The sequence below is a fragment of the Neomonachus schauinslandi genome, chromosome 3 (assembly GCF_002201575.2).
Source record: "Neomonachus schauinslandi chromosome 3, ASM220157v2, whole genome shotgun sequence".
Classification (NCBI taxonomy): domain Eukaryota; kingdom Metazoa; phylum Chordata; class Mammalia; order Carnivora; family Phocidae; genus Neomonachus; species Neomonachus schauinslandi.
The window spans coordinates 5,183,816-5,210,153 of record NC_058405.1 but is presented as its reverse complement, the minus strand read 5'-3'; the positions used below and the strand labels follow the sequence as shown (position 1 = coordinate 5,210,153).

The window sequence follows — 26,338 nt, the reverse complement described above, 5'->3', positions numbered from 1 at the left end:
GCCCCAGATACGTGGTGGTTTTGATTCACATTTCCCTAAGGGCTGACGAGGTGAGGATATTTTTCATTCTCCCATCGTAGACCATCTGTAAATCTTCTTCGAAGAACTGTCTATTCAAGTCCTTTGTCTATTTTTGTTTGTCTTTTTGTTGTTGAGTTGTAGGAGTTCTTTGTATTCTGGATATTGAATGCTTTTCATAAAATTCAAACAAAAATAGCTTGACAAATTCAAGTGACCCAAACCAAGAGAGAAAACTTACCCAACTGCACATGTATGCTTTATGCACCTTTCTGTAGGTATGTGATGTTTCAACTAAAAATGTAGAAGTGCCAAATAAAAACATTAGGATGTTTGTGCCACAAGTGAATTACCGTGATTTCCTCTTTTCTTCCTATTTGAGACACTTGTTATTAGAGATCTAGAATCAACATAGTCTGACCTGTTTCAGTCTAGTCTCTCAAGTTCCTGAAACTGATGATATTGCTGTCCTCAACATCATTTCCTATTTTAGTTGTTAACAAGCTCCAGAGTGGTGAAGTTTCCTTTTCCAACGTGGCCTTTCTTCTATGCAATTATACAACACATTACCACACTAATCCTTTCTTGATGTTCCAGATTCATGAAGGATTAGCTGTTCTCTTCAATAAACATTTTCCCTTGTGAACAACTGAATTTTAAAAAAGACAACTCAAAAGTACGGCAGGTACTATCTTTTAAAAGACTGAGATTTTTTTTTTTTTTTCTGGGAGAACTTCAGATAATTAAATTGTCTAAATACTATTGTATTTTAAGTAACTATATCTTAATTTACTTCCTTATTTTATTTTTCACTGTCAGGATCGTTGTGGAAAATAAGTCAAAACACAGCCTGTTCCTCTACGTTCAGTTTCCCATTCAAGATTTACAAATAATTTAGATGTATCCACAGTTTCTTATGGCCATATCATTTTTTTTTACCATGTCATCTTATCCTATACGATTCAAGAAAGATAGCAATAGTAATTACAATATTAAAAATCAAATTTGGTAGGTGCCTGGGTGGCTCAGTCGGTTAAGCATCTGCCTTCGGCTCAGGTCATGATCTCAGGGTCCTGGGATTGAGCTCTGCATTGGGCTCCTTGCTCAGCAGAAAGCCTGCTTCTCTCGGTCTCTCTCTCTGCTGCTCCCCCTGCTTGTGTGCTCTCTCTCTCTCTGTTAAATAAATAAATAAAATCTTTAAAAAAAATCAAATTTGGTCACAGTGACATCTTTAATAATGCAGATATTAGACAGAGGGGAGCATCACCCTTCTTTAGCTAGATGTGTTATGTTCATATCTTCCTTTATATGCTTTGACTATGACAACTGGTTCCTCAACATTGAATTTGAGGTACTAATGAACATTAAGATACGAATTTTGGAAATAAAAAATTGAAATTTAGGCCAAAAATAGAAAAATATATTTTTACATTTGGGAGTCATAAATACAGATGGAGCAGTGCAAAGACATGCATTTGCTGAGACCATGAAGAGAGCAGAGTGGTTGCAGTGCTGTAAATTTGCACGGCACTTTAAGGAACTTTGAGTGTTCCGAGTGTTGGACACGTGTTACCTCAATTGATAGTGACAACAAACCACAGAATTAATTTAAAAATATGAAAATGCCCATTTTATAGTGGAAGAAACTGCAGCTTGAGAGATTTAATGGCATCCACTATAAAAGCTTAAAATGTGGATCCAAGACTAGAATTCTTATTTTCTCATTCTTGGTCTACTGCTCCTTAAGAACCTTGAATAATAATTACACTTAGGAGCAGGGGGAAAATCCAATTAAAGAAGACAGAGTGAAGCAGGAAAGGAGATCCATAACATGCTGGTAAGCCAAAGGAGCTCAGTGTCAATGAGATGGCAGTGATCAGAATGTCAATTGCCAGCGTGAGGTCGGGGTTTTATCAACTTCGTATCCCTATGCAAATGTCATCTCGTATTTATCACTGTTGTTATTATTCCATGAACATACTAAACACCATTAGGTAGTTAGGAGCACAGGCTAACTCCTGGAAAATAAATGCAGAAGCCTTCCAAGGTCTTATTGGAGGTCCTTTTCTGAATATAAAATGGTAAGAACTCAGATGAAGTCCTTCAGCATGCACAGTGATAATAAGCTACTAAAAGGAATGTGACCAGTGGTTCTCAAACTAAGAGTTGGTTGAAAAAAATCAACCCCTCAATTCAACCCGATGCCCACTCCTCCAAGTCATAGCCTTATACTCACCAATACGGTGGTCATAAGTTAGCAAACCATACTATCTCCTATAGCCCAGTTAAAAACATTTGTTGTATCTCTACAATGTGTCCAGGATATTGCTGAGGGATCAAACATGCCTAAAAAAAGCATGTTTTCTCTTTACTGTCTTTAGGTTAATTATATTAAGAAAAGCAACATAATAGATCACAAAATCTCATATTTAGCTGTTCCTTATCTAGGCTGGATTTTAGAGTATCAATGTTTGGGTATAAAAATGAAATTTAAAAGCTTTTTGCCTATAGGTTAGTGAGATTTTTAAAACAAATAGCAACATTATATCCATATCCTTCATTTATTTATGCAAATGTTAATTTTATGTATTCCAGAGTCAGTTTAAGAATTTCAAAATTTTTAAAGCTTATCCCCTTCTCATGCTTTAGATGTGGTCATGAAAGGACAGAACTTGTATCCATGAAAAATTGCAACTCGGACACAGAGAAGTTGGTAGAAAGGAGCCTGGATCCTTGACGGCATCATTGAGTTGCCAACCAACCCATATTTTCTCCCTGGATACTAAACAGCAATGAAAAAGAATAAAATACGCATACAAGGAGCAACATAGATAAATCTTACAGACTTTACATTGAGCACAAGAAGCCAGATATAAAAGAAATATATACTGCTATTTCCTTACATCTGAAATTCTAGAAAAAGCCAGAAATAATAAAACGTGAAAAATATAAAAACACTGGTTGCCTCTGGGGGTTGGGGACTGACTGGGGAGTGATAAGAGGGAACCATTTTAGAAGAGAAAATTTTCAATGCTGTGAAAAAGTGTAGATGATGCTGGAATATCCATTTGTCAAAATTGTGTGGCTGAGATGTATGCATTTTGATGTTTGTAATTTTTACCTTAAAAATAGTAAAAATGGTAACAAATTAAGCAAGCAGCGGTGTGGGAAGTGTGAAATAAGAATGGCAAAATGTTAATAACTGTTGAAGTTGGGTGATGTGTGTATGGCGATTCATTATTCTTATTCCTTCGTATCTGTTTATAAAGTTTTCCAAAATTACAAATTAAAAAAATTTAAAAATGTCAAATATTAAATAATTAAAAATTAAATAAAATTTAAAAATTAAAAACTATGATTAAATATTACTCAAAGTAATTATTCAGTATATCCAGAAAAGGTTTTTTTTTTTTCTTTTTTTCTGATTAACTTCTTTGCAAATAAAGAGAAACCACTAGACGGGCCAAAAATAAAAAAACAAACCAAAAAACCCATGGTGTGACCTGTCACACTGACAGAAGATCGATACTGGAACGTGGTTATAGGAATGAATCACAAAGGGGTTCTCTACTTCCCATCTGTTGCGGACATACAGACAGCAAGAGTGGAATCATAAAGTCAAAGCTCACTACCATGGTCCACAGTGTGTTTCTGTGTGAGTAAATGGCAATGGTTTTGCTATCATTTAGTATCAGTGAAGATTTAGTATCAAGGATGAAATCTGGCATTTCAATGATTTGCAAATACTCAATGTTGAGTGGATTATCATTTATCAGTTTTGGGGCTCAGGGGAAAAGCTCTGATCATGATCTGCCAGCAAGAGTAACCACCACCACCACGACAACCACAAAAATGAGTGACATCTTACTTTCGATCAAGAACTGATTGGAAACACCATCTTACCTGATATTTTTACCATGAGGACGAAGAGCAACTTCTATTTAAAGAATACCGTGTCTTTGCAATGCACAACCTCACCTGAAACCCTGACTTGACACTTTTTTCTTAATAACGTAAGATTTTGTTCATTTGTATGTCTATTTCCTTCTAAAGCATATACGCCCACGCCCCTTAGCAAAGCCAGGCTACATCTGGGCTCTTTGTCACTTTCATTGTCATCTGTGATGAGGGGTGGCGCCACAGACCAGTTGTTCTCAGCTTCTGCTGCCTTGAGAATCCTCCTGGGGAGCTTAGAAATGCCAGTGCCCAGGCTGCACACCATGAAATCAGAACCTTTTGGGAGGTGATCCCCCAGGAGTTGTCGAAGAGCCCCAGATTATATCAATACGCAGCCAAGTGGGAGAACCAGTAGCTTCGAGCGTCTGTCCTGCTTTGTGCCCACTTTCCCCCTTCCTAATCAGAAAGAATGTTTTGTTTTCTGTTGTTAGCCATGACAACAGAAATTATTACCTACTTTAAGAAAATGCATTATTTCTGGGGACTGAGATGGGAGGACAGAGGGAGGAGGTGGAAAGTTGCAGTTTAATTGCTTCAGTTTGGGCACGAACCTCAGGTTAGCAGCCCTGAACTGTGGAGAATATATTCACTTCAAGGGAAGATCATTTTTCCTGATTAGTTTGACTGATTCATTTGGATTATATTTACATGATTCTTTTTTTTCCCTTTTTTTTAAAGAAAAAGCTGTTGGAGCTATGATGGCAGACATACAATCTGAGGACAGAAAATAAGCAGGTGGATGGCTTCAGTCTCAGACCCCCACTGTCCTTCCTCATTCTCTGCAGCACCACGGAGAGTCCATTCACCCTGGACCTGCGGGGAGAGTTAGGAACTCTTCAACACAAACAGAACGGCTTTATGTCTAACGGCCAAAAAGAAATCTTCCTTCGCTTTATACTAATATTTTCAGTGGACATATAAACTTGCTGTGATTAATGATTGTAGGCAGTTAATTACTTAGAAGTGATATATTATGCCGTAACCTATGATGAAATTTATAACTATCATTAATGATATTGTGATTGTCTTCTGAGGCACAGTTGGTATTATGAAATATGTCATCTTACATCCTTGGTATAACACTAATGTGGGGAGGTAGTAAATACAGTAATTGTGCTGCTTAATGCCATTGTTCTTCTATAGAATATCTTGCCCAGGGAAGCACTAGATTTCTGCATCCAGTTTCCTCTGTTTTTCCCTCTACCTTGTAGCTATGCTCTCCTTTGCTGTATTTCTTTAATGGCCATAACAACCATAACCAAAATTGTAAAAAGGAACTGAGAAATATTTGTAACTATATGATATGTTACCACCAATTTCCCATAAATCATAAATAAAGAGACACTCTAAGTTTCCAAAAATTACTGGGTGCAGGACATGAAATGATGACTTGGAACAAAGGAAATACAAGCACCCACTCATGATGACTGAGAAAAATAATTCAACATCAATTGCTTTCAAATTGAAACCAAGTGCTCTCCTTTTTCCAACAGAAAGTTGTAAAAATAAACAAACAAACAAATCCTACCACAGTATTGGGGAAACCAGCACTCTCAGATATCATGAGTGAGCGTCAACTGCATACTCTTTGGGAAAGTGATTTGCAGTATGTACTAGGGGATTTTTAAAGCCCATACCTTTGATCTACTAGCTCTACTTTTGGAAGACTCTGTTAAAAAAATCAATCACAAATCTGAAAAATATTTATTAACTAACAGATTTATTGCAAAATGGTTTACATCAGCAAAAAAGTGGCATGGTAGAGCAGGGATGGTCCCTAGACTGTTTTCCTCAAGTCAATCCCCAAAGATCTCCATACATTCCTTCCTCTCCCCTCCTGAGCCACCAGCCTCTTCAGACTTGAATCCTGCCTCATCTGTCCATTTCTTAATTCCCATAAATTTCTTGAGGTGGGAAACTGGATTGACTTCTAATCCAATTTAAGCCATTTAGGCTAAAGACCAAATATATCTTGCCTGCTTGTGTATCTCTCTTTTACAACAGCACCGTTCCTGAAGAAATGTGTCTACCACTTAACTCTCCTCTTGGCTAACCAAGGAGTTCCCTATGGTGAGTCATCCTCTCATTCATTTTTGTCTCTGCCTAAACCTTACAGTTTCATCAAAATGTGGATGAGTGAATGAACAAAAAAGCAGGAGCAAACGGAGCTCTTTGTTCCGGAGAAATGCTTTCTCTATGTACACAGAAGGTTAGGAACCACAGACTGGATGACGGTTTTCCTCACACATCCACTGACTTCCAGAGTTCTCGACCACTTAAGTTATGCCCAGAAAGACTCCTGCTTCTAAATGCCAAAGAGCAGGATCGCTTTTACTGCACATTTCTCAAAGCTCGGAGAGAAATCCTGAGGCAAAGAAGACTTGGACGTTGTCAAGAGAAGACAGAGTTCATCTGAGTCAGGAAAGCCTGAGCTGACAGGGAATGAACTGGCATCACCCCAAGAAGAGGCCGGCATGCATGTGCATAGTAAGAACAGCAAGGAAGGTAAAGCTGGAGAACCTGTTCGGTTAGGGGACAATGTTGCTTGAGCTTAGCATGCAGGCTGGTGCTTGGTACGAAGAATCAGTCCACTTGACTACTCCCAGTTCTGGGTCTCTGTTAACATTTCTTCACCAAGGCACTGGCTCGAATACAGTCAGAACATACAGCATATTCCTCTTAAAAAACACCTTGCTCAACGTAAGTGATGAGGTTATCACGTGGCTCGCATTTCAGCCTCACGTTTGTTGTGGTGAAGTGGTTTTCTTTTACAATTTTATTCATTCTCTGAGTTTTCCAGTACAGACGATTCCTCTTAAGTAAGCATGAAGTGCCATTTTATTTCTTTACTTTAAAAGCAGAATACCCCAAGAGATTAACTCCAACATCCCAGATGTCAATCCCATGGCACTTTGAGTCAGCAACTCCCAGCAAGTGGGGATGCATTTGCAGGGCTAGGTGGTTTTGTGTTTTTGTGAGTGTGTTTTGCTTTTATTGTCTTTTTTTTTTAAGTTTTTATTTATTTATTTGACAGAGAAAGAGAGAGAGAGAGAGTGCACAAGCAGGGGGAGCAGCAGAAGGAGAGGGAGAAGCAAGTTCTCCAAATATAAAGGAAAAAGGTAGCTCTCATCACACAAAAGTAACGATAACAAAAAAGCCCTGATTTTCTTTTTATGTGAAATATGTAAATATATCCACCCACCCATCATAAGACACAATGGATAAAACAACACAAATGGATAAAATAGCACAAAGGGTTTTTTTAAAAAAAGGTTTCAATCTGGTAAGAAAACAACTCGGAGTCAGCCAACTATCCTGAATGACGTTATAACACATTTTTTTTTTTCTACCAAACGAGCTCGTTCTTCAGCTGTTCCCATCTCTACTACACGTACTGTTTGTATTATTTTTGCTCGACGGTACTTCATCTACGATCTAAATGAAAAAAGGAGCTGTACAAAAGGCTTAGCACAGACTGAGAATTCCTGTTACCTCCCAGCCTGTTTCTGTAAAGGATAAGCACGTTTGCCATCCAAGTTTAAGCTGTGATTGAAACTGTATGTCATTTTCAAAGAACCCTCCGAAAAGTGAAATGGTTGGTGTTGCTCCTTTAATCTGAAAACTGTCAGATCTTAAAACACATGTCTCAGAACATATAAACTTTCTAATTAATAGAACATCTATTTATTTGGCATTCTTTGGGTTTACTGGCTTAGAAGTGAGCATTGCAGCCCATTAGTCAAAAAAGGGTTTTTCTTAAGACTGAACTCTGTTATCGCTCATTAAATAACATGATACTCTTTGAGCAAATTCATCACATTTCAGTTTCCCAAAAAAATAACCATTAAAAAAAATAATTCAGTGGCAGACTTCTGATTTTAAGGTGGCAAAATTCAGCCATTTCTAAAAGTGCTTTCTGTGCTTAGAAATCATTAAAATAAAATCAAGGAGAACCAGAGCAGAAATACAAACTTCAGCTTCTGTGAAACTCAGGGAGAGACACCAAAAACCCACAATCATAATCATTAAAAGACAAAATGCAGAAGTGACAAGTGACCTAGCAGAGAACTCTCAAGTGCCCACCCGTGTTCGAGCATTAACACCGAAAACTCTGGAATGACTCCAAGATCCCTACCCAGCAGCAAGAGATGATCCAGTCAGTTTTTTAAGGGTCTCACTCCTAATCATGGGGGGGAAAAAAGTATCACAAAATATTTGAGAAAAGCTCCTTACTTAAAAAGACTGGAACCAAAACAAATCAGAAGGGAGAACTTGGGAGATTATCATAATACTGAGAGCAGAAGAAAATTTTACTACTCTAAAATTTTATTCTCGAGATAAAAGAAAAAAACTGCATTCATGACAAACGGACTAAGTACTATAAATAGAAATGGGAGAGGTAAGACCCCTTAGAAATTTAAAATATAAGAGCTAAAATAACAAAAGATCAATACAATGTTTAAAGGATAAAATTAGGAAATCTCCAGAAAGTAACAAAGAACAAAATAAAAGAAGGGGAATAGAGAAACGGCCAAGAGCAGGATCAAGAGCAGGCATTAAAGGAGCAATGAAATAGAACACAGATAAGAAGGGACAAGATTTTCTTAAAAAGTAATGTAAATGTATTTTCCAGCACTTAAGGCGTGAGTTTCCAGATGGAAAAGACTAATCATAACCACAACCTAAATTAACTCTAAAACAAAATTAGAGCAATGAAAGAAGAAAGGAAAACACCTGTGAGTCGTCTTTGTCATTTACCGAGTCTGACTGTCTTTTAAATAACTCTCACATCTGCTCCCTTTCTCTCGAGCCCCTCTGCCATTGCCCCAACAGGGGCCCTCATCCTTGCTGTCCTAAAACACTCTGCTTTCTAATTAGGCTTGGGGCCTCCAGCTGGCCTCCTGGAATCCACTTTCCTCAGGATGGTCTGAATCATCTAGAAATGCAAATCCTTTCCTTTCCCCATTGCCCCAGGATAATGAACTAGTTCCTTAATGAGACGGCATGATGTGCCCTGACTTAGTGCTGTTAGCTTTATTTCGCACCCTCTCTGAACTCCCTTTCTCTCTGCCTAGTTATACACTCTCCTAATTCTGTAGCAAGATTGGATTTCCATTAGGTCCTACATGAAGTCATCTTCTTTCCCACCCTTATCCCTTTGGGCAGGATCCTCCACCCTTCCCCTACACCAGGTCTCACCCTAATTAATTAACATTCTCTTCTGAGCACCTCCTCCCTGCCCAGTCTAGGTTGGGTATACACTTCGTTGGATGTTGAACTTACCCCCTCGGGTTCTTACTGGCTTTTACTTTGTTTATATTTTCCAATAAAATGCCTACCCCGGAAGAAACCTCTTCGTTTTCTCTTAGCATCTCTAGAACATAGCACCATGCAAAATACTTAGTAGTCACTCAAAAACATTTGTGGATTTAAGAAACACGCAAATGAGAAAAAGCTCATGCAGTTCATATCATGGAATCAAAGCCATACAGCTGCCAAGTGGTGGAGGAGGGTATCTGCATAGTTTGAAAAGAATTTCAGCATTCCTTCATTGTCACACCCTCACAATGTCACCACAGATTCTGTTGATGCGGTTATCCCCTGGATTGCCACACGCTCTCCAACAATGAACTGGGCACTTCCAGGGGAATTCCCTGCCCTCACCTTCAATGCAACTTGACCAACACTAAAAATATGACCTTTCGCTTCAAACTCTTTCCTCAACACCCTTTTTGTGTGTCAAGATAGAACATGTGAAAGAATTCACGAGTGTTCCTGCTTTGCCTCGGCACAGTGCCTCAGTAATAAGTCCTTCATGCTTTCTGGAAAATGTCTCTCAGGTTGACCCCACTTCCTGGCTCCTCTCTAAGACAGGCTCTCTGCCCCGTTTGCTCCCTCTCCCGACTCCTTCCCATGCCTCTGGGGAACCATACTGATAAACTCACTTCCTTAAGACACTGGGTTGCACCAAGCAGTTTTTATACGTAGGAGTTTATGATGTTCTGTGGTGCATGCTTCGCTTCCTCTGTGTGACTTGAAAAGCCTTCCAGAATCTCACCTCGACTGCCTTCTCTTGGTTGCCTATTTTGTCATATAAAGTAAAATGTTGCAGGCAACTTCATGCTGGCCTTGAGCAAATGTGATTTCCAATGTGCTCTGTCAGATTTACTTTTGAGTAAGTGTTTTCTATTTTAGACACTGAAATTCAGTTCCTCCAGGTCTTCTAAACTTATCAGAAGTTAAGGATGAAAAATGTGGCCACTCTTCCCTACATTCAGCTTGAGTCTCTATTTCTGTTTGGTGGTGGTTTTTTGTTTTGTTTTTTGTTTGTGTGTTTGTTTGTTTGTTTTAAGTCTATAGCATCTCTCTTGGCTGAAAATTATTTTTGCTTTTGGCTTCTTCTCCCCAAAGTAGTGGAAGTGAGCATTTCTTTTCCCAGTAAAAATGACAAATGAAATGGGAGTCCAATGTCTTAAAATCTTACAACTTAAGTTGTAGTCCTCTTTTTTAAAAAATGTACTTGCTTTGCATTTTGCTGATTTATTTGCCACTCGTGACCTCATTTTACATCCTCTGTTGTCAAAGAATAGTGCCTAAAATCTTTAATTAAGCATCACTGCAACTATAACAGCAAGCGAGAAGTGGGAAGTACTGAAACATTTACTCAAGTAAACACCTAAGTTTTTATTTTATTTTTAGAAATGTAAATGAAAGCTATTTTCTAGAAAGAGAGAAAAGACTGTGTGATAGATATGGAACTTATCTAACATTATAGCTGAAACATTAGTGACCAAGACTCTAATTCTGATTTTGCAATCAGAATAATACTTTGTCTTACATTTAATTTTTTATCACCTTTGACGAAACGTGTTAAAATAATAAATAAAAGATTATTTGGAAGGAGAGTGTGATTGGAGATAAGCTAATAGTCAAGATGACAATGTCACTATTTTCTGGAGTTAGCCAACCCATGCATAAAATCCTTCACTGAGATAGGAACTCTTGTCTAGTTAAGTATATATCTTAATGCATTTCTTTTTTTTTTTTAAGATTTCATTTATTTATTTGACAGAGAGAGAGAGAGCACATGAGAAGGGGGGAGGGTCAGAGGGAGAGGCAGACTCCCTGCTGAGCAGGGAGCCCAATGCGGGGCTCGATCCCAGGACCCTGGGATCATGACCTGAGCTGAAGGCAGCCGCCTAACTGACTGAGCCACCCAGGTGCCCCCTCTTAATGCATTTCTAACAAATATTCAAGAACATAGGCACTTGGATGTCAAGCGTTGGTTTTTAACAAAACCATTGTAAGATCCCAGTGAGGAAAAGACTGAGTTTTTATCCATTTTTTTCTGATACTGATAACAATTTTACATATGTGAGGTTTAAGCAAACTTAAGATTTGAGAACATGGAATTCCTGGGCATCGTCTTTAGCTTCAAAATCAAGACAGCTCCTAAACCCTCTACTCAAAAACATAAAGTTTAATCTTAGTTCAGACAAGATAAGTAACATGTCCAGAATAGATTGGATTTCTAGTCTGGTTTAAATCTTAATATTACTCAATATTAAGAGTACATTCTAGAGTATTTATTATGTTAAATAGTATATAACATATGCATATTGATAGTATGCACAAAATTGCTTAAAAACAGGAAATAATGAATATACGTTTGGACCCTTAACCAGCAATTACATTAAACCACAATCTCCATACCATAAAGATGATCTGGGATAACTGAGATAAAACAAAGGCACAAACTTTTAGATAAAATAAAGCATCAAAATATTAACTTTAGAATTTTTTTTTTGAATAAAAAAAGTCACAGAAATTCTTCAAGGTAGTAACGGAAAAGAAGCAAAGACTAACAAAAGAGTTGAATATAACCTAAAAAAAGCTGAATTTCTGGAATGAAAAGTGTTTCAAAAGCATGCAAAACCCTATACCACAAGTTAATAGAACTGACATAAGGAACAATCACTGAGGTTTCCAGGACTTTCCCGTTACTGCTCTTTGTTAAGAGGCATGCAGACGTGATGAGATAAGACTGTGCATAAGAATTGTGCCAGAAAAAAAAAAAAAAGTAAAGGAAGCAAATAACTTTTTTTCCTGTTAACTTTCATTTCATCAGGAAAATACTTACATACTAAGGATTTATTTATGAATGACAGTTTTTTTTAAAAGATTTTATTTATTCATTTGACAGAAAGAGAGAGCACAAGCAGGGGGAGCAGCAGGCAGAGGCAGAGGGAGAAGAAGACCCCGCTGAGCAGGGAGCCCAATGCGGGGCTCGATCCCGGGACCCTGGGATCACGACCTGAGCCGAAGGCAGACGCTTAATGACTGAGCCACCCAGGCGTCCCATGAAAGACAGTTTACTAAGAACATATGTGAATTACATCAATGTTGATTAGCACATAATAAACAAGTCTTTTTGGAGTTTTTTCTCCCTCTTATTATCAACTGCAAAATTCATTATTTAAAGAAATGAAAGCTAGAATTCATATTTGTATTATTTTTGCACAGAAACAGTCACTGCTTTAGTAAGTTTCTCCAAGTTATTGAGTTGCTGAATGCATGCAACTTGCAAAAAACCTGGATTTATTCTATATTGAACCATAGTGTAACTACCACTTTTTTAAACCTAAAAAATCTCTGAGAAAGGCAGTATTTATAAAGTATAGCTGTCAAATGGGAATTCAGATTTATACAGACAAAAACATCTATACGCTTTGGGGCAGAGGATGGTAATGGGATCTCACATGTACTGTGGTGGGAGTAAAAAGCAGGCTCCCTCCGGAAGTACAACTTGGAAATAGTTATAAACATTTTAAATGTTCACACCCTTTGACTTAACAATTCTCCTTCTGGTCATTTTCCCAGTTGATGTTCTTACACATGGAAGCAAAGACTATGTACAAGGAGGCTCATGGCCACACTGTTTATACAGCAAAAATATGGGGACAAAGTAAAGGTCCATTACTGGGGAATGGCTTGCATAAAATTCATAAAACAAGAATTGAAAGGCTTCGATCTATATGCACTACCTATGGAAGTATGTCCGCTAGGTAATGTTAAATTCCAGAAGCAAGGTGAACGTAGAGGTGCTCCCGTTTGTAGGTACATTTCTGAAGTAAATGAATGTATAGTTCAAAGACATATTTGTCCATACATATTCCTATACAGACTTACACTTGTCTGAGAGAAGGAGATTAAGCAGCATAGTTCAGGAGCTCAGTTTGCTAAACCACCCCAAACCTAACAGCTTCACAAGATCCTAGATGATAGAGACAGAACATTGATCAGTATTGATTGAAAGATGTGAAAGAGAAAGTGCCGAGATACAAGGCTGGACCGACTGGTAAGCAGGCTATTCATGAATGGTTCCTTCAAAAATACCAAAAGGTTTAGGTGTTAAAATGATGAGTCACAAAAGAATATTGAACTGATGAACATTGAATAGAATGCTATGATGATTAGCTTTATATGTTGGAAGATCACTCTGCCAGGAGCATAAAGAATGGGTTTCAGGCAAGACCAACCTAGGACGATTAATAAACAGGCAACTTCAGTACCTCACGGAGAGGTGACAAGGGCCTGAACTCAAGCACTGGCCGCGAGGACAGAAAGGATGGAATGGATGAAGAAAAAATTAAAGGGGGAACTTGATGAAACTTGGTGACTGGTTACATGTGAGGAGAAAGTGTGACATGTCACGCATTGTTCTTAAAGGCGTATAAATAAAATAACATAGAGAATAGTAACTAATAAATAGTCATTTGTTAAACCCTCAAAACATCTATGTAAGGTAGGTTCTAATACAATCGTCCTCCTTGTACGGATGATTGAACAGTAGAATTTTAGGCTTAAATGACTTGCCCACGGGCATGCAGTCAGTGAATCGTGGTCCCAGAATTAGCAAGGAAGGCAGCCTCCTACCACTGTGTATGCCTGCTGCACCGCACTCTGCCCTCATGCTCACCTGAGAACTCTGAGCTGCTCAGATGATGCCAGGATTCCCATGTGGCTGAATGGTGAGAAGAGCCACCACCAATCTGATGCTGGAAATGGAGAAGCTGGGTTGAATGGACAGACCAGGAGGCCAATTTAAAGAGTTTAAATTTAAAGTGTCTGTGACGCATCCAAGTTGAGACATTTAGCAGGAGCTTAGAGAAGAGAACAGGGCTCCAGATATAAATTTCAAACCTCGTTGGCAAACATATGGTGTATGAAGACATGGGCACGGAAGTGGTTTGCTAGGAAAACAAATCCTGGGACTTTTGGCTTGTTGTGTGTAATGCTGTGCATAGACTTCTCTAGGATAAGTCTTTTAAATACGTGCATATAAAATAAACAGACATTGACTGGGAGTAGGAAGACATGGCCGTTTCACTCCTTTTAAAGTAAAACTGAGAATACACAGTTAAAGAGAAAAACACCCCATCAGCGACCTTGTCTTTGGAAGTTTCCCCCCTAGTTCTTCCCACCCACCAAATACAAAACCACAAAAGAAAACCAACGAACCAAACAAAATTACCTTTTCCTGACCCACCCTGCCGTTGTCAGGGAAACCACAACTTCGAATGGGCATCTTCCAAATCTTTGAGGCATTCTCCTACTTCCCCACATTGATTTCATTGTTACTGAGAATGAAGTCAAAGGACCAAGGGACGGAAACAGAATTCAATAGTTAATCATGCAGGGTCTGAGATGGATAATAAATAATCAGTACTACAAAACAAATCTTGCAACAATCAAGAATTATTTTGACAAGACTTTTGTTACTAATAAATAAATGTTTGATGTTGCAAGAACCATATTCTGTTGAGGACGGAGCCATGGCTTAATGAACATTTACTAAGTTCTATGTCCTGGGCACATGATCTGTGACAGGACAAGCTTACCCGCGTCACCTTTATCTACTGCAAGTTTTCATCTTACAACAAAAAAGTTACATCACATGACCACTAACGCTCCTTCTAGCTATGCACCTTTGTGAACTTTTATTGAAGAGATTGTCTCAACAGGAACTATTATATATTTCGGAATATTATTTCCTGCGAGTATTTACAAAAAAGATTTTATGCGAGTTCATAGGCTACGAAGTTTACAGATGTAAACTTCGAGAAATTTACAATATAATCACACACTGGATCTTAAGATAAATAGCAAGAGTTACAGTGGATGAAGCAAGTCTACCGGATATTCATTCAAAAGGTTGGCAAGTGTTTTTATTTTTGTTGGTAATGTATTCATTTTACTTTTTCCATCAATATTAAACATTCTAATTATGAGCCTTTAAATTTGAAAAGTGAAGTTTCCAAGATAAATTAATGAGTTGAAGGGAACAGGCTGCCTAAAAGAACAGAACAAGCAATTTTATTTTTCTGAATATTGAGACAAAAATATGAGAACATTGCTAGTGATTGATAATGAGTATTAATCATTTTCCCTGTAGTTTGGGCAATTTTCACTGCTAGAAGAACATCTCGAACTCCACTAGAAACGTTAAATTTGCTTTGTGCGTTGAAGAAAAAGCTACACTTAGCAAGTTTGTTCCAAGTGTTTAAATGCTGATTTCAGGAATAATTAGCGTGATGACTTTCTGAGGATCAGGATGTTGGCCAACATTTTTCTCTTTGGAAAAGCAGCTCGTTCCATTTTCAGGCAACTCCAAATGGTACAAAGGTTGTCCTCATCTGGAACTGAACTCTGGTTTCCAGTAATTTCTGTGAGTTTTTCCTGGTCCGACATCTGGAACGACACAGACGTGGTCCACGATTTCTTTAAAACACACCATTTTGGGTGTTTCCACAGACTTTCCACCTGTTAATGCTTTTTCACTTATACTTCACATCGATTTCCCAGTTTACAATGTGACTTCCAAAACTTAACGAAAACTCTATTTCTGACATAGTCAATCAATCCAGGTAGAGACTTTTCCCTTCTTTTATAGAACGTAACACATTTTTATTATTTTTATTATTATTTTTTTTAGTAGCCATACCATCTACCCTATTGGTTTATACCGAACACGGTGTTCTTGTTAAACCAGGTCTCCTTGTCTTGTATTCGTGGAGATTGTCCTGGAACATTGGCACATTCTCTAAATTTGCCTTGTTATTTCAGTCGGTTGGTCACGCTGATCCAAATGTTCCTTGCAAGCCCTGTAGTATGTAGCTCCCTTCAGACTGGTATTTTTCCTTCAACAACATTCTCTAGCAAAGAACTTCAAGCAGCGATAAACTCACCTACGTGCAATAGGAACAAGCCTGCATATCTGTATCTTCACCTATCAGGCTGTCAAAGGCTTTAGTTTATTAAGTGCCTCTTTGGCATCAACAGAGACGCCTTAGAAGATAAGTAATCTTTGGCACCAGATTGGATACCCTGTGGATTCTTGTGATGACTTCTTGTTTCTTAAGTAACCGCAAACCAATGACACAATATAAGAAACCAATCTTGGATCGTCATTACGTTACCTGTTCCCTAAATCCATTTCTCTTCCTTTTGAATTTCTGAAAAATACTCCACCTGTAATTTCTTGGCAACTGCACGCTAATCCCTGGTTTCGGGGTTAATACCAAGGCAGATTTTACCAGCACTGACTTCACTTGTTCTTTTCAACCAATACTATGATTAGAGCTGGTTCTCCCTTTTTAGGGCATGCATCGTTTCATGAAGAAATTGTTATCACTTCCTCAATACACCAGATGAGAACTGGCCAGCAAAGACCCATCAGGCGATTACTGGCCCGTGGATCCTCACTAGCCACCCTTGCGGCAGGACTCAGCTCCTCCTCCCCACAAAACCGCAGATGTCCCCGTCTACACAGCTTCTGATTCACTTTAAGAGAGCTCAGTGAAAGAATAACATGTCCGTGAACCCCAGTGTCTACTGAACAGCTTTAAAAGCTCCCACTCTGATTTCAGGACACTTAAAATGATCTGCTTCAACTGGGCTTCAATCTTCAGGTCGTCATTTTAGAATTCTTGAGAAAGTCCATCCTGCTCCCACATTTCCAGTCTTCCACAGCTCTGTTGCTTTTCTTGGGAATTGGAGGAAAGGTTATAGTATCAGCCTCTGAGTTAGTTCCTGATTTCGCCTTCCCAATTATTTGTCTCCTTTGTCCTCGGAGAAATCTTTTAAATGCAATTCGAACTACAGCTTTCTCTGCTTAAAAATCTACCAATGGCTCCTAATCGTTCATTTCTCCTCACATCAGATTATAAGAGATGACTACCTGTTCCTCCAGCCCAAAAGCCTACTGGAGAACTTGTCCTAGGGTAGGTCTGCAGCAAATATTTGTGGAATAAAATAAATGCACAATAACTGAATTATGAACACATATTCATTATATTTTTCCTTGGTCCTTTGTTTATCCTTACTTTTCCCCTAAATTTTTGCTTTAAATTTGAATATATAAGACAGACTGTTAGGATGTATCTATCCTTTATTTCCTGTATGCTTTTTTTTTTCCCCACCAGTAGCAAAGATATAAGTGGCTTTAGAAAGGCTACATTTTTTATGACTGTCACACTTTGACAAATATTTTGTAGTACTTCCTATTATTTTTATAATTCATAGTTATCTTACATATATTTTTTTTATTTCAAAATGTCTATCATTTTAAAACATTTTGCTTTTTATCCATGAAAAGCTTTAAACCCATTCTAACTTTTCCTCCTTCTGGGTTCAGGATGCTTACCTAAACTCACGAGGGGCAATTTCAAATTTGCATATCTGAGGTCAAATTTGCATATTTGGCCTTGTAGTAGATTAAAGTAGTACATTTCTATAAAAAACATACGAACAAAACCTCTGTTTTAAAGAGTATCGGAACATCTCTACATATTCAGAGACAAATTTCTGGAAAATCCCTAAATTCCAAGAAAGTATCCTTACGCCAGGTAAAAACATGGCATAAAGACTTAACTGCCAGTTAATCAAAGCATTGCATTTTCTCACCACACATACACGTTACTTCATGGTATATCGTGTATCAGTTCAGTGTGCACACGTGTGTGTGCATGCATGTGCGTGTGTGCATGTGTGTGCGTGCACATGTGTGCAAAAGATGTACATGTAATCTCATGAAGCAGTGGCCAGATTTCCCTGAAATTGTTTTCACTTTTCAGTAGTTTATGTGACATCTAAAGAAATCATTATTCATTGCAAATGAGTTAAAACAAAATATATCGATCCAGGACAGTTACGCCAAAATATGTCCTGTCGATAGCTCGGGGTACATTCTTCAATACCACATAGACCATTTCTACACTATGCTGTTAACAAAATCTGGATGAATCCAGTTGCTTACTTTAATCCTCTTAAATGATTTATGTTCATTGACACAAAATGGATTTGCTGAAACAACTGAATCAATTGTAGAGGACTATTGCAATCTGTTCCATCCTGCCAAAGATAGTCTGTCCAATCAAATGTTGAAATTGTCAGTGCTTTCTTTAAAAAGGTGGAAGTACTCTGCTAACATAGGACTTATTTTTCATGTTCTAAAATTATTCATGACACTTAACAAGTACCATATAGTTTGAAAAGCATAGTGTGCATATTGTACTATAAAATGGGATAATATAATACAATGTAAATAAAAAATAAAAATCAAATATACAAATGACATAATATAAAAACCTGATTATAGGTTACCTTTTTAAAGTGTTTATATTTTCCAAGTTCTTTCACATCTATTTCTTAACTCATCTTCTAGATAATCCTGTGAGGCACATTTTATAGTCCTGATTTGACCAAAGAAAAGGAATAAATGAAAAGTAATGTCTTGTTCAAAATCTGCTGGTTAGTTTCAGAGCTGAGAGGAGAAAACAAGTCAATTTCTCTCCTTTGACTTCTATCCTATAGTACCTGATAGTTTTTACGAAAATATTTCTATTTCCCATCAAATCAGTTAACTAGCAGCAGCAAGTCATCAGAAAAGGAGAATACGCAAATTTTTAACATTTTCTTTTTAAATTTGCGGTAGTAGAAAAAAATGTGGAAGGCTGACGAGCTAGGAAGCAGGAAGTAGGAGGTTGAGATTTGAACCTTATCTAAGTAATGTATCATCTGGCAAAATTAGCAGAAGGCATTTCTTAACGGCACGCCTAAAGTGAAGTTTAATATAGGTTAGCCCCGCTTACCCAATAAAAACACTTTCGTCCTTTCTCCTTCAGATAAACAAGATTGTCCAAGCATGGCTGACCCCAAAAGGCATTCCTGGACTGTAAGAATATTGCCAACCACAGGCATTAGATCTTTTCTTAATTATTAACATTTCCCATGTGCAAAGCACTGTGTTAAGTGATTCATATGCATTATTTCAATTAATTCTCAGAACAACTCTCTTTTGCTATTTTACAAAAATAACAACTGAGACTTGGCTAAGTAACTAGCCTATTCTTAGCAAGTCAAGAAGTCTGGATTTGGACTCAGGTTCTTTATCTCAGACCACATCTGAAGAACTGAGTAATAGAATGGGTATTGTAATGATCATCCTATTACAAGGAGCGTTGAAGATTTGTTCACTGGCTATAAATACGGCCTGGGAGCTTCAGACCCCACAGGACCAGGGTATGGGGAAGTAACAAGCATGGAATCTGTGCTCTTCAGCATGGAGCTCCGTCCACGTTAGAGCCCCCATTGGTCCTGAATGTGGCCTTAGATGATTTGCTCACAGGATCCAACCACGTGAGGCAGATCTTGCCCCTGGAACACCTGCTCCGTGGGAAGCCAGAACTGACAGTTTTCACCACCAAGGAGGGCCAGGCCCAAGAGCTGGGTCTGGATGGAGCCAGAAGCACAGTCTTAATGCCAAGCTACTAATAAATATTTGCCTTTAGAGAGAAATTTGATTCCACTGTAATACTCTACCTGATTTCAAAGTTGCAAGAAAGGAGACCTCCAGCTCCTGCCAGTCTCTAAATACCAGAAGCTACAAAATTATCAGACAGGTAGTCCAACAACTGTCTTAGGTTCATTGGCTACAGCTCTGCTGGCCACTTGCTTCCCGTACCTTAGGAAGCTAACCATAGGAGGGTTAGCCTCTGCCTTCTGTTCAACCTGAAGCTCTGTTGAGCTATGCTCATCACAAAAGAGCTCATTTTATTAAACAGACACAATATGAATGAGATGGCCAGGTCCAAACTATTCTATAATAGGTAATATTCTAATAGGTTGTCATTCACATATTTGAACGCATTCTTTCCTATTATCAGGCTTTTGGTGTAATTACCACTTAATCAGATGTCACTGGGTGTCCTGGCTATGGTAATAGATCAGGCTTGTGAATAATTGCAGGTTTTGAAACATGATGAAAACTTTCACTGACATGAGCCACCAGACCTCAAACGCATCTCACTCTGGGTGATCATTTCACTTTCTCTTTGTTTTGCCTATTGGGGGTTGCGATACCAGCATTCAAATGACTAATAATGCCTGCTTAAGTACTTGGCAATTGGCCTCAACAGCCCTCAGATATCAAGGGTGTGGTATATTGGTTGTATGACTGCTGACTGTATACGTTTGCTGGGTAAACACGAATGTCCCTGCTCTTCCCTCTTGAGAGTGCGGCTCCCTCCATCCAGCTCCAGGTCACCCTTCAGAGCTGAGTCTAATGTGACTTTCTCTTTCCTAAATCCCTTGTCTTTCTAAACCCCCTCCCCTCTGACGTGCACCCACACGCACACACACACACATGCACATTTTGGCTTGGATCTCACTGCTCTATTTTCTTGTAATTTTCCTCCCTAGACTTGTCACACTCTACCTCCACTGCTTGGGATGCTTTTGGTGCTTAGAACAAACTTCTCTTGGTGTTTATTCCATTTGATTTTTTATAATTACCTAATTTAGTTCAACCTTAACGCAAGAGCCCCACCTGATCCAGAAGCCCTCACATAATGCATTTTCCTCTGTCAATTAGTTATAACGGGCACTTTGACACAACCTCTGATCTCTCTGCTCTCTTCTCTTGCTTCTTGGATACACCAGTGTCTGGAGGAATAAAATCCATTTCTAAATGAACAGCATAATGCCTCATAAATATTTTTGCCCATGTTCTAGGAACACAATTTTCTCATCTCATTTTTTTAAAAGACTTTATTTATTTATTTGAGGGAGAGAGATCAGAGTGAGAAAGAGAGCACAAGCAAGGGGAGCAGCAGAGGGAAAGAGGGAGAAGCAGATTCCTGCTGAGCAGGGAGCTTGATGCGGGGCTCGATCCCAGGACCCTGGGATCATGACCTGAGCCGAAGGCAGACGCTTAACTGAGCTGAAGGCAGACACTTAACGACTGAGCCACCCAGGTGCCCCTCAAATATGTTTATAACGTATCAAGAAGAGATTTTTTACTTTTTTTAAAAAAGATTTTATTTATTTATTCGACAGAGAGAGACACAGCAAAAGAGGGAACACAAGCAGAGGGAGTGGGAGAGGGAGAAGCAGACTCCCTGCCGAGCAGGGAGCCCGATGCGGGGCTTGATCCCAGGACCCTGGGATCATGACCTGAGCCGAAGGCAGATGCTTAACCGACTGAGCCACCCAGGTGCCCCTCTCATCTGATTTTTTAAAAGGAAGAAATAGAAGAATAAACTTGCAATCCAAAGTCTAAGCCCTTACATTCACAGGAAGAAATAAATGAGACAACACACATGGTTTCTGGGTTCATCAACACTGGTTGTCTAAATCATCAGAAATTTACCTCTTTTGCAAAATATCAAGCAAACACAATTCCACTGAAGAACAAAAAGAATTTCAGAACAAATACTTTAAGCTAATATATCTACAAAAATATTGTTAACTGGGTTTTAAATTAGAGATGTAACTTAGAGTTTGACATTATAACATTTATAAATGAGGCAGAGCTTCTCAGTTGAGCTACATTATCAGGATCATAAGATACTTAATATTCAAGACCATAAACATAAAGTGACTACATTTCTATAAAATATTATTTTAAGCATAAAACTCAAAATAAGCCTTATGAAATTTAGAAAAGTACAATGTAAGAATAAAATCTCAATGGACATTAAAGTTTGCTTTGATATAAGAGATTGAATTTTCAATGCAAGTAAGTCTACAACATTTTTCTGGAAATCCATGTAGTGATTTAATAATCAAATGGTGTGGAAATAATCAAACTAGCATTGCTCCCTAGTAAATGTAATCTGATGTTGAGTATCCAGGAAACATTATGTCCTGACCTAGGTAACTGTTTCTCAACAAACCTAATTTTCATCTATTTAGCAGCTACTCTCCTAAGAAAATCTGACTTGACTCTTTAATTTACTTTTTGAGAGAAAGAAATTGTCCCCATGGGGTTTATTGACTAACTTCACCTTTTGAAATTTTAGATCACTTCTTTCCTTCCACTTTCCATGTCAGGCCTATCATGGACTGGATGTGTCTCCCCCAAATCCATATGTGGAAGCCCTCACCCCCAGTGTGATGGTGTTAGGGGATGGGGCTTTGGAGAGGTGATTAGGGTTGGATGGGGTCATGAGGGTAGGGGCCTCATGAATGGGACTAGTGCTTTTATAAGAAGAGACCAGGGTGGTGTTTCCTTTCTCTCTCTCTCACTCTGCCACATGAGGGCACAGCAAAAAGGTAGCCATCTGTAAACCCCCCAGGACCTGACCATGAGGCACCCTGATCTTGGACTTCCTACCTCCAGAGCTGTGGGAAATAATTGTCTGTTGTTTATTTTATTAAAGCAGCCTAAGCTGACTAAGGCAAGGTCCTAAGACTTGGAGAAGTGAAGCTGGGGGTGAGACATTTGAATTCTGCTTACAAGGCATCTTTGGTTCTGGAGAACTCAGGAGAAGAAGCTCAGCGGGAAGCATCCTTCCCAACACGGCCTCCAGACTCAGGCTTCCCAAAGGAAGGGTGAAGGGAGCTTGATGAATTCGGTTGCACTGATTAGCTACACTGACCAAAATCACAGGCAGTCACTTCAAGACAGTGCCCTTGTCCAAATTCTAGGATCTCTGAATAGAATATGCATTATGGTACCAACCCAGGAGATTTTGAACCCCCAGAAGGAAGAGGTGCTGATCGGTTATCCTGGCTCTGATGATGAGTCATTTGAGCCTTTTTTACTAGATGTCAAAAGGGAAAAGACACTGACAAATATATAGATACTTGATATTTAGTATCTGTAATATCAGTAATGTTTCAATTTTTATCTACATCCTTGATATTATGATAAAATAAATGAAATTGTAGGGAATAAAACCCTGAATCACGCTAATACTCATTTGATTCCCAATTGGGGTGAAAAATTCATCAAGGAAACTCTGAGAGGAAATGTTTATATATGTGAGCCCAAATGAGAAAGCATCAAATAAAAGGCACTGCGTATTCTGGGGTTTAAGTATATTGTGCTTCCACCTTCTCTCAGCTGATCCAGAATTACAGCATGAGGCTTTTTCATAGACGCAAGTCCTGTGCAATTTTTCAAGCTGTGGGGCTGTATCACCATGGTTACACAGGGATACTGGAATAAATGTGCTTCCAGCAATAATTGTTTCATATTTGTGTACAAACAGCTGAACTGGATCTTTCAATTTCAAATGTGGTAAGTCTAAATTCAAATTCTGTCATGAAGAACATCATAGAATGGCCCAAACAAGAACAAAAATAAACATTTATGCTAACAAAAATTCTTTCAAATACATGAACACGCTCTTACCAACTTATCCTTTGGCACCACATCTTTTTCTCCTACACTGTCCTTTCTCTAAATTATACAGTGAATCGTTTTTAATGGCTGACTATGACTGGTCTTATGAAATACAGAAATGTAAGATGGCCCCAAACTTACAGAAAATATGCAGTAATTGCAGTGATAGAGAATAAGACAGTAAGAGAACTAGAGAAGAAAATAAATACTAGTAGTTTCAAATATTCACTTTTTCTAAAGTGTTTCATATCAAGTTTACAAACACTGGTAAAGCCAATCTGGAAACTTCAGTTTTACAATATTGAACAAGAGTTTCTGCATAGCGATTTCTTTTTTTAAATTTAAATTCAGTTAGCCAACATATAGTACCCCATTAATTTTTGATGTAATGCTCGATGATTCATTAATTGTGTATAACACCCAGTGTGTACATATCAATTTCAATTTTTGTGATCATTTAGAGAAATTTCAAACCTAACTTCTTTTTCTGATACTTTTCTCAGTAATATGATATTTTGAAGACTGTAGAACAAGTGTTCAATTGTTTGTGAAACGGAAACAATTTGTTTGTAAATAATAAAAATGATGTAACTATAAAGGCAAAGGTCCCATGGTGTGTGCACATTATCATATTTTTCCCCAGACGACATGAATCGGAGAGGAAACTCTATGTCAGCACCTCAATTCACAATTAGAGTTACTAAGCCCCAGAAAAAATCAAGTATCTTGTAGAGGTTTATACAGTGACCCAGCAGCACAGTCAGTACTAAACTCCTGCTCTCCTGATGGTCATCCTGGGCTCTTTCTCTAAACTTAGATAATTATTCATTAGAATATGAAGCAATTTTTTGTAATAGATACAATATTCTTTCAACTAATCATTAGCGGAAATTATTATGTATATTTCAAAGATTCATAAAGGGTCAGACATTTAGAAAAGAAAATCCAAATGCTCACGAATGTCTTCTTAAAGTGTTTCATTTTTCCTTGAATATTAACCCTTGGCAAAACTCACAAAGTATCCTGTTTCTATTATCTATTTCAAAAGAAAATTACATGTAAAATATTTCCTTTCCAAAGAAAATTGTCAGTAAATTTAAATTAAATGTCAATAAAAGAGACATTTCTAGATATGGATGTTATTGCTTAGTTCATGGAATTGTCCCTTTGCAAATAATCATATTGTTTATATAAGACAATCACTTTTGAATACATAGATTTTGTTAAAATAGCAATAAACAACCTACTTCTGAAAACATTCATTTACTGGTTCCGTAACAACTCTGGACTGAGCCTTTCCACCCCATACTGATTGCCCACTTTGTAGAAGAGACAAAAGCACTTACATTTAACCACAGTGCCACCTGGCATACAGATGGAGAATTTAAACATGGAAGAGGGTTAAATCAAAACTGTTTAGACAGTGAAAAAACTTCTATAGGGAAGCAGTTGGAGTGGAGAAACATAACCAGAGGGTATCCTTATCACCTCCTGTGACAGATGGCTTTCCTCAGGGCTACACAGAGGAGCAAAGCTCTTTCATCACCAGAGATGTGGCTCCAGATTGCCAAAATATAGATAGTAACCCTTCCACTCATGGTCACACTGAAGAACTGTGAAGACACGAGCGTATTTCTACAGAAACTCACTACTGCAACTGACTTCCTATCAGCATTCAAGACTGATTTTAAAACAGTAAAAGAATAAGGCAATTCTATACCTAATATCAATTCTAAATAAATTGAGAAAAAAATTACCGTAACTTCATTACTCCTGGTAATTATGTCCAGATGCCACAAACACCGAATTTGCAACTACTGAAATCTTGCTCCCAGGAGACACATAGGGTTGGGTTCCTGAGAGCTTCTGGTCACAACATTTTCATCCACCCATGAGTACCTCACCTTGCTTATGTGTGTTTCTGTTTAAAGAGACCTTATTTAATATATAATGGTGACTCATTAACATTGAACTCAACCAACAGACTATAATTTGTGTCAGAATAAAGCTCATCTAACAAATATATTTTCTCTGTAAGGTATCTCATGGCTTCCTTGCACTGAAGAACACTGGACATCACTTCAGCAAGACTCTTGGGGGCCATTTTAAATGGTGAAACCACCAACAAAAACATTTAAAAAACCAAAAAACATGGCACTACCCAGACCACGAAAACAGTATTTGTTTACGGTATTAGAGCTAAAGCAAAAGGCAGAGTGTTGCCTTGTGTGACCTCTGTTGGGGATGCACCCATAGGGCAACACAAACTTTTTTGCTGCCCTGCGCATGTCCCTGCATAACCATGAAAACACCCGAGTATTGATTTGGGGGTTACAAATAATTTTTAGTGAGTAGGTAACATCCAAAATATACAATTAATGAACAGTTGAGATTGATGGAACCTGAAAAAGCACATTAAATATTCCCATACTTGAGATATTCTAAAAGGTCTGCTCCATAAAATGTTTATTAATATACTGGGCGCTAAAATGCAGAGCAAGGGAAAGTCACGGTGAGGATGATCGGCTGTCCTCCTTTCTTTTCCTGAGAGGACAGTAAATGCTTCCAATCTGTAGGAGGGATTGCTTCTGTTGGTTGGTTTGGGCTGTATTTTCCCTGCTATTCAAGAACCTATTTTGATTCGCAAGTTTCAGAATTCCTCACTGATGAATA

The 26,338-nt window shown here is 38.2% G+C and overlaps 1 protein-coding gene across 1 annotated transcript in view; it reads right to left on the bottom strand.

The window, feature by feature from the left end:
• Positions 1-26,338, bottom strand: part of NALF1 (NALCN channel auxiliary factor 1) — a 607,715-nt gene that overhangs the window by 103,415 nt on the left and 477,962 nt on the right. The window lies entirely within an intron of this gene.